Source organism: Bos taurus, chromosome 21 (genome assembly GCF_002263795.3).
Source record: "Bos taurus isolate L1 Dominette 01449 registration number 42190680 breed Hereford chromosome 21, ARS-UCD2.0, whole genome shotgun sequence".
Lineage (NCBI taxonomy): Eukaryota > Metazoa > Chordata > Mammalia > Artiodactyla > Bovidae > Bos > Bos taurus.
The window spans coordinates 59,680,887-59,689,272 of record NC_037348.1 but is presented as its reverse complement, the minus strand read 5'-3'; the positions used below and the strand labels follow the sequence as shown (position 1 = coordinate 59,689,272).

The following is an 8,386-nucleotide window of genomic DNA, read 5'->3' as shown; positions in this document are numbered from 1 at the left end:
CAGGCCGCTCTCCTTGGTCTGAAGCACTCTTTGAGGAATTCCCTCACTGCCATCCAAATCTCAAATCCCATTCATTCTTGGAACAGAGCTTGCGCTGGCCCATAGTCACTGATTCTTTCTGGCCTTCCCTGACCCGCCCTTGAGTGCAATGGAGTGAAGGCTTCCCTCTTGGGGGATCTTCCTGCTGTGAAGGGCTGGATTAGACAGTTATTAGATTCTCTAGTGTCCCCAGTTCTCATTTCCCTTTAATCCAGAGAATCGTGAGAATGTCCAAATCGGTTCTGCACTGTTTCCAGAATCTGAAGCTGGGGGGAACTCCATCTCCTTTATCTCCTTGGGAGTTAATGAAAGCAAGAGGAAGGGCAGTGAGGTCTGGCAGAGTCCTTCACCCTCAAATCCCACCGCCTAACCATGGCGGGGGCGACTAGCTCTTTACATCCATGGCTAAGCCAGCTCCTCTTCAAAGAGCCCTGAAGTTAAAAAAAAGTATAAGAAAGAAAGAGATGAACCACTGTGTTTACATGGAAAGTGGTTCCACATTCCTGCCGTATGGAACACAGAGTGTCCTGGAGTCGGCAGCTACCTGGCTGCGTTCCCTACCTTATTATAGAGCAGGGGAGCCAAATTTCCTTCTGGGTATCTATAAATAAAGTGCTTTGTCCACAAGCACTTCGGTGGAAGCATTTTTCCGACCAGTGTACATATAAGTTTCATTTTTCCACAAGAGACACATCAGATCAGAGATGTTAGTTTAAGTCCGCTGCTATGTGTAGTAATAATAACTTTTTCACAGCATCTAGTTCCCTTCTTTCCAAACTCCCCCCTCCCCCTGCTTCAGTCTAGGCTTTATGTAGAAATTCTACCTAGGAAAGGCAGGCACTGCATTCCAAAATTCTTTCAGTTTAAGAAATTTAGAAGGGCATGGGATATAATTTCTTCTGCTGCAGGTCAAATGCTCCATTTATGATCTCTGGGGATGGCTGGTGGATTCTCCTTTTTCTGCTAATAGGAGCTGAGTAACTGGCTGCATTCCCCTTTTCACCTCGTCTGCCAGGGAGCTCAGTGCCAGCAACAGCTTTTATGCCTGTGCCTCTGACTCCTCTGTTTTCCAAATTCCTGATTTCATCTTTGATTATCCCTAGCAAACCTCAATGTTAACATAAGCTCACCCATCGTATCTCAGAAAGAGGCATGATGCAAAGAAACGTTAGTTTTAAAATAGTTTTTCTTTTTAGTGGCTGCCGGTCTTAGAATGAAAGCACAGGATGGGTGGGGCACTGGGCATGGACTGGCAGAAAAAAATCAGAACAGAGGGAAGGAGAAGAGGAAAAGGGCCTTCAATGGGTATGAACTATGCATCTTGCATTATGTAAGTACTTAACAGATTTTTTTTTTTTAATTTAAGATGCACAGCAGCAGATCCTCTAAGGCAGAATAGCTGAGTCAAGCTTGGATCTAGGTCTCATTCCAGAGCTAGAGCATACTGCATGCCATCATATCACTCCCCCTCCTCCACCCTGCAAGTAGTGAACAAGGAAGAGGCCAGCTGATAGCAGAATGTGCCTGTGAACACAGAGTACCATCTGCTAAAGTACACAGTACCATCTGCTAAAGTGCACAGAGCAAGTTTGGTTGATGTCAACAGGAAGGACCAAAGGGATTGGATTTTATGTGAAAGCTTGAATACAGCAAGTCCAAGGCATCCACCCACTCAGTGCAAGAGCCTCCTGACTGGTTTTGCTGTTTCTTCTCCCTGATGCCCTGTCCTTCCACTCGTCAAAGGCATCTGGTCAAGAAGTGAGATTTCACCCTCCTTGAAAGCTCACACATGAATGAGCATGCTGGTTTCATGGATGTTGATAGAAGATACGAGACGCCCACATCAGAGACAAAAGATTGTGTCACTCCCACAAAAGCAGTGGGCGGTGTTGGCACGGTCCCCAAAGGCTCCTCAGCCCCACTTTCCACAGATGTGTCAGGGATGGCCCAAGACGGACAGTCGCACATGTCCTCGTTTTGCATTACAAGAGAGGAACTCTGAGCTTGGGGCACTCACCCTGTTCCAGCAAGCAAGAAACAAGTCTGCTCTTTGTCATGGAGGGAACATTACTTGGTGTCTCAAGCTCCATCATTTGCAAACCCAACCCTGAGAAACAGCTCAAGTAAAGAGTGGTCAGAGCCTTGTACTCTTGGCCACGCCCAATAAGATGAATTCCCAATGACCTAGGACAGGATTCACACTCCTGAACATGGCCCTGTAGGCGCAGAACTGCCTGACTCCTGCCAGGCCCCTGCCCTCACCTGCTAACCCCACACCCCTTACTCACTTTGTCCAATTACACTGGCCTCCTCAGGGCCTTTGTCCTTGATCCTCTCCCATCTCTTCATGGGGTTGCTCCTTTTCACCCTTTGGATGGCACCTCCTTAAGGACATCTTCCTCAATTTCAGCTACTGCAGACTCACACCCGCATCATTATATCATATCTGCCATATCTTTCTCAAACGCTATCAGACTCTGAAATGACCTTGATTTATAATTGTGTTTCCTCTCCTTGTATGTCAGGACCTCATCTATCTTGTTCCCCACTGTACCCTTCAGAGCCTAGAGCAGGGTCCAGGTGCTAAACAAAGATTTGGGTTGGGTTCGGGTGGGGAACTTTCCTAGTAATCCATTGGCTAAAACTCCATGCTCCGAATGGAGGGGGTCCAGGTTCAATCCCTGGTCAGGGAACTAGATCCCATATGCTGCAACTAAAGAACCCTCACGAGCTCAAATCTGGGGCTCTGTGACAACCCAGGGGGGTGGGATGGGGTGGGAGGTGGAGGGAGGCTCAAGAGGGAGGGGACATATGTATATCTATGGCTGATTCATGTTGATATATGGCAGAAACCAACACATTATTGTAAAGCAATTATCCTCCAATTAAAAATAAATTTAAATTAAAAAAAAAAAGAAAGAACTCTCATGCTGCAACTGAAGAAACTGCACGCCACAACAAAGATTGAAGATCCCGCAATTTGCAACCAAGACCCAGCACAACCAAATAATTAAAATAAACGAATATTTTTAAAAAGAGATTTGGGAACTCTCTAAATGCAGGGCAGGGAGAATCCCAGCTCAGGAGGCTGGAGGCTCCAATAGCATCCCCAGGGGTGGCATATGCCAACCAAGGAGCTTCCTGCTACTTCAGAAACGTAAAACTCAGCATGACTCAGCTTAATGCCAGTGTGCAAGTATTGTGTGACTCACTGTTGTGCTTCAAACACGAGGTTTCTCCTTCCAGCGGCTTCTGAGAACATCAACTGGGACACCAGGGTGTGACTGTAGGGGAAGCCAAGTGATGGGTGGCCGAGTGACAGAAAGCCTTCAGAAAAGACTCAGATACAGAGTTTAGGAGGATGTGGGATCCATTCAAGGGAATTCAGGGCATGGTCAACAATTAACCAACCAGGCTAAAGGCAATGGCAGCTTGCGTCATAGGATGGTGAGGTACCCATGGGGGATTCCTAGACTCCTGCGCACCCACAGTTGGGGGTGGAAGAAAACCAGAGCCAGAAGAGGACTGAGAAGGAATAGTATGAGAAGTTGAAGACAGTGAGATGGTGTCTTCACAGAAGGAGATGACAGAGGAGCCAAGGGACAAGAGGGCTGGCCAGGGACATCCAGGGTGGGAGCAGCGGTGGTGGTGATGGTGGGGAGCAGAGTCTAATGCTGGAAATGAGGATAAGACCCTCCTTACCTGGGTGAGTAGGGGCAAGTCTCCTAACCTCTCTGGGCCTTCATAAGTGATCCTTGTTGCCAGTGAAAGTGAAAGTCACTCAGTTGTGTCTGACTCCTTGTGACGCCATGGACTGTAACCTGCCAGGCTCCTCTGTCCATGGGATTCTTCAGGCAGGAACACTGGAGTGGGTTGTGATTTTCTTCTCCAGGGCATCCTCCCAACCTAGGGATTGAACCTGGGTCTCCCACATTGCAGGCAGATTCTTTACCATCTGAGCCACCAGGGAAGCCCCGATAGGAAAAGGAAGCCTCTGTCCTCAGAGATTCTCCAGCTGTTACTATTACTATTGTCAGCAGTGATAGAATCTGAGAATAGAGCAGGAGAATCTCTGGGGACAGTGGCTTCCTTCTCCTAGACCAGTTTGATGGGTGGGGGCGGGGGTGCCTTTTCACTCAGCTGCCGCCCTTCTCACCACTAGAGGATGTCTGAGAACCAGCTACAAAATGGTGGCTGGGTTTTTGGGCCAGTGGGTGGACTTTATTGTGAGTTGGATTCAAAGTCAGACAAATAACACGCAGCTACTTCTTGGGGTCTGGCAATGCACAAGGGAAGTCCAAGGAGACTTTGTGTTTGCCATTTGCCAAGCATGCCATGATCCCTTACTGGGTTCCGGGCTTGGGTGGGGCTCTCAGAATAAAGGATAAATGAGACCCAGTGGCACCATATGGTGGAGAGAACAGGGCAGCTCTGCACTCACATACCAGGCCCAGGATGCCAGGAGCAGTGAGAGTACTCCTCCCCAGCTGGTCTCACGGGACGTCCTTAGGGAAATGGGGCACAGAGGTCTTGAGAACACAGTCACCTGTGGGGACAGACTGCTCCTCATCTTTTCTCCTGAAGATCACACCTGGGTGCATTCCAACCAAAGGAAGAGATACAGAGGAGGCAGGTAACCTCCCCAAGGATTATGGAGTGTGGTTCACCACCCTTTCTGCCCTCTTTGGCCGTGGAGACCTGACTGTGGGCTGTGGATACATCAAGAATCCATACTGGGCTTCCCTGGTGGCTCAGTGGTAAAGAATCTGCCTGCCAATGCGAGAGACACGGGTTCAATCCCTGGTTGGGGAACTAAGATCCCACATGGCATGGAGCAACTAAGCCCATGCTCCACAACTACTAAGTCTGTGCTCTGAGCCTGGGAACTGCAACTACTGAGCCCATGAGCTGCCAACTAGTGAAGCCCGCGAGCCCTAGAGCCCGTGCTCCACAACAAGAGAAACCATGGCAATCAGAAGCCCAATGAGGAGCCTGACCAACTACAGAGTAGCCCCCACTCGCCACAATTAGAGTAGCACTCATGCAGCAATGAAGACCCAGCACAGCCAAAAAATACATATAATTATAAAAAAAAAAAAAAAGAATCCATAAAACCCCATTGTCCTTCCAGCCTCCCTACATCTGCCTTGGATTCCTGATATCAGTGACCGCCATCCACATCAGAACATACACTTCATTTCAGGAGAACAACTTGTACCACGTTCCTCTGGTCAAGGTATACCTGATCTCCTTTGCTTCTGTCAACTTCAAAGAGCTGGAGGGGGATGGGTACTTCCTTGGTGGTCCAGTGGTTGGGAATCTGCCTTCCAATGCAGGGGATGTGGCTTCGATCTCTAGTTGGGGAACTAAGATCCCACATACTTCAGGGCAACTAAACCTGCGTGCCGCAACTGCTGAGCCTGTGTACTCCAGAGGCCGTGAGCCACAGCTAGAGAAGCCTGTACTGCAACGAAGAGCTGTAATGAAAGATCCCATTTGCTGTAACTAAGACCCAACGCAATCAAATAAAAAAAAAAAAAAAAAAAGAGCTGAAGGATCCAGGGAGTCGAGGTTGTCTGCAAGGCTGGCAACTTAGCTCAGTCTGTTCAGGTCGGAAGCCTGCAGACCCCTCTGCTTACTGATGGGAAACCGAGGCCCAGAATGTGGAAAGGACTGGCCCAAGGCCATCAGTGAACCAGGGATGGGACCAGAGCTCAGAACTCCCTGCCAAAATGGCCTCCTGAAAGCATGTTGAAACTGAACTGACATTGACCTTAAAAATCACCCAGAGCCTTGATTTAAAACAAACAAACACACACAGACTCTGGAGACACACCACAGACCTCCTAAATTAGAACCTCTAAGACAGGGCAGGGGCCAAGAAATCTGAATTTTGAAATTCAAAACCACTCCTGGTGGTGGTGATTGGTCTGATGGGCCAGTGTGGTCTTCTCTGCTATTTAAACCCATGTGCCAGGCTTTCTCCGCCCGCCTCCCAGATCTTCCCCTCTTTCCACCCTTCTGGTACCCCTTGAGCCTAACCTGTATGGAGTTAACCCAGACCCCTGGCTCTCTGGCTGTTTGTAGGGTTTGGTGGATGGGAAGTGGGAGAGAGATCAGAGGCAGAAGAAGGGGGAGGGAGGGTGTTCCCTGCTCTCGCTTACTCCATGCTGGGCAACTGCTGGTCAAGTCCACGGCTCCCTCCCCAGCCCTCTCTTAGACCTCCTCCCGCCTTGTTCTTTCAGTAGTAACAGGTCTCCCCTCCAGTGCTAGCCCTGGGGCACCTTACCACCCCTTGGAGATTCTCCCCAGCCCTGCCCACCCCTCTGTCTTCCATCCCTTCAGCCCACTGTTTTTGGTGAAACACCCTGCTGTGCCATCCAGGTGCATGCAGGCATTGATCTCTATCAAGGTGGAGTCTACCTTGACATCCACCCTTGGGGAGAAGGTTCTAGAATCTGATTGTGAAGGGAGCACAGAGGAAGCCTGTGTCCTAGACAGGGTGATTCCCCCACTGAGCCTCGCAGGGCCAAGTGCCCATAAGGAAGCAAAGGAGAGCAGGTGAGAAGCTGGCCTGGCACCAGGCAGAGGGCCCTGCAAGCCACGCAGACCTGCAGGAGTCCAAGAGAGCCGGGCGGTGGGCGTGGGGCCATGGGAATGGGGGTGACTCAGCAGGGGGAGGGGTAGCAAGAAGGTCCCAGGAGGAGGTCATGAGACTTCCCAAGCTGGTGGAGGGAAAGTTCTGACAGCCCCACCCTGCCAGCGGGAAGGATACCCCTGCGAGAGGGAAAACGATGCTTTGCAGCTCGCCTTTGGAAGCAACTGAAGCTCATGGCAGGCCGCCTTGCGTGCGACTCGGTTCCCTTAACCATAACGCCGGGGTGACAATCCTGCCTGACCTCCCTTGTGGACACATAGGGAAGACCTGTGAATGTGAAAGCGCTTTGGAAACTATAAAGTGCTGGGCCCAAAGGAACAATGATGACCATTATTGAGGCAAAAGAAATGAATGGGGCTGTTGGCTTTTCCAGAAATGAAGGCTTCCTTGCCTCCCCCTCCCTGGGCTCGCTCTGACGCTTTGGACTCCCCTGATTGAATAACCAAACGTCCAGCTGCTCCCCAGACAGACGGACGCCTGCTGCTGTCTCCAGCAGCCCCGGACTCCCGGAGCCACTGCACCACTGTCCCCAGCACAAGCGGAAGGTGCTGAAAATCTATTTTCAAGCTCTCTGATTAGGTGATGACAGCTCTGGTTTTAGCCAATTAAATACCATTTTCATTCACATATATCAGGCCCCGAAATGGGGGTGTTTGTTTTAGGAGGACTTCCTCCCAGGGTTTCTGTCTCTTCCACATTTATGTTTCGGCCAGGGCTTGGTGGTCTGTAGACACCTAGGCGTGGGGCTTTAACCTGTGCTGGATGCCGGGGTCTGGAGACAAGCCCTGACCCTGTAGAGTCCAGAGTGTGGTAGAGAGACAGAGAAACTTCATTATTCCTCTAATACGAACTAAGCTTGTCCTTGCTAAGTCTGGTCCCTGCCCTCAGGGAGGTTCCACTCTAGTGTGTGAAAACAGTGAAATTCCATGGTTAAGTAATGTACTAAGAGCTATGAACGATGACCTTTAACAGCATCTCAGTTGGGAACTGGATGATCATGTTGAAGCCAGGTGCAAATGTTCTGGCCAATGTCCTGTCTTCCTTTCCAAGGTGCTTGCTACAAAACAGGACACTTGAGATCATGAAAGCTGGCCAAACAGGTCTGCACTGGAAGCCTCCATCTTCCCATCTGTAAAATAGGATGATAACAATAATAGCCACTGCTTTATAGAGCTGCAGGTTCTATAGAGGCAATGAGCTAACTCGTGGACACACACAGTGCACAGTGCCTGATGCACAGCAGATGCCGGCAACTGTTCCTTGCTGGCATTGTAATTATTCAGCACCTGACCTGGCTCCCATGGAGCTTCGGGGCTGGGCAAGGTCTCTATGAAGAAGAGCTGACTTGATGAGAGGGCCAAAGAGGGGGCACTGAATGGCTCCCCATGTCTGACAGCCTGGTGTTGAGATCAAGCACCCAGGCCAGGAGCAAAGAGTTTGCTTCCCACTTCCACCTCCTCCTGACCTCTCTGGGTCACAGTTTTCTTACCTGTAAAATAGGAGAATGAGAGTTCCTGTGTCCAGTCTCTCCCTCCCTCTTCACATGGCCTTCTCCCTCCTCCTCTTCTGTCTCTCTCTTCTTTATTCTTAAATTTTAATTGGAGGCTAATTACTTTACAATATTGTAGTGGTTTTTGCCATACATTGACATGAATCAGCCATGGGTGTACATGTGTTCCCAATCCTGAA

The 8,386-nt window shown here is 49.8% G+C and overlaps 1 long non-coding RNA gene across 1 annotated transcript; it reads left to right on the top strand.

Moving 5' to 3' along the window:
- The first annotated feature begins 6,520 nt into the window (after window positions 1-6,520).
- On the top strand, window positions 6,521-7,328 carry LOC112443217 (uncharacterized). The gene is made up of 2 exons (XR_003031536.2): window positions 6,521-6,600; window positions 7,071-7,328. It is a non-coding gene; the product is annotated as an uncharacterized lncRNA (long non-coding RNA).
- Window positions 7,329-8,386: the final 1,058 nt, after the last annotated feature.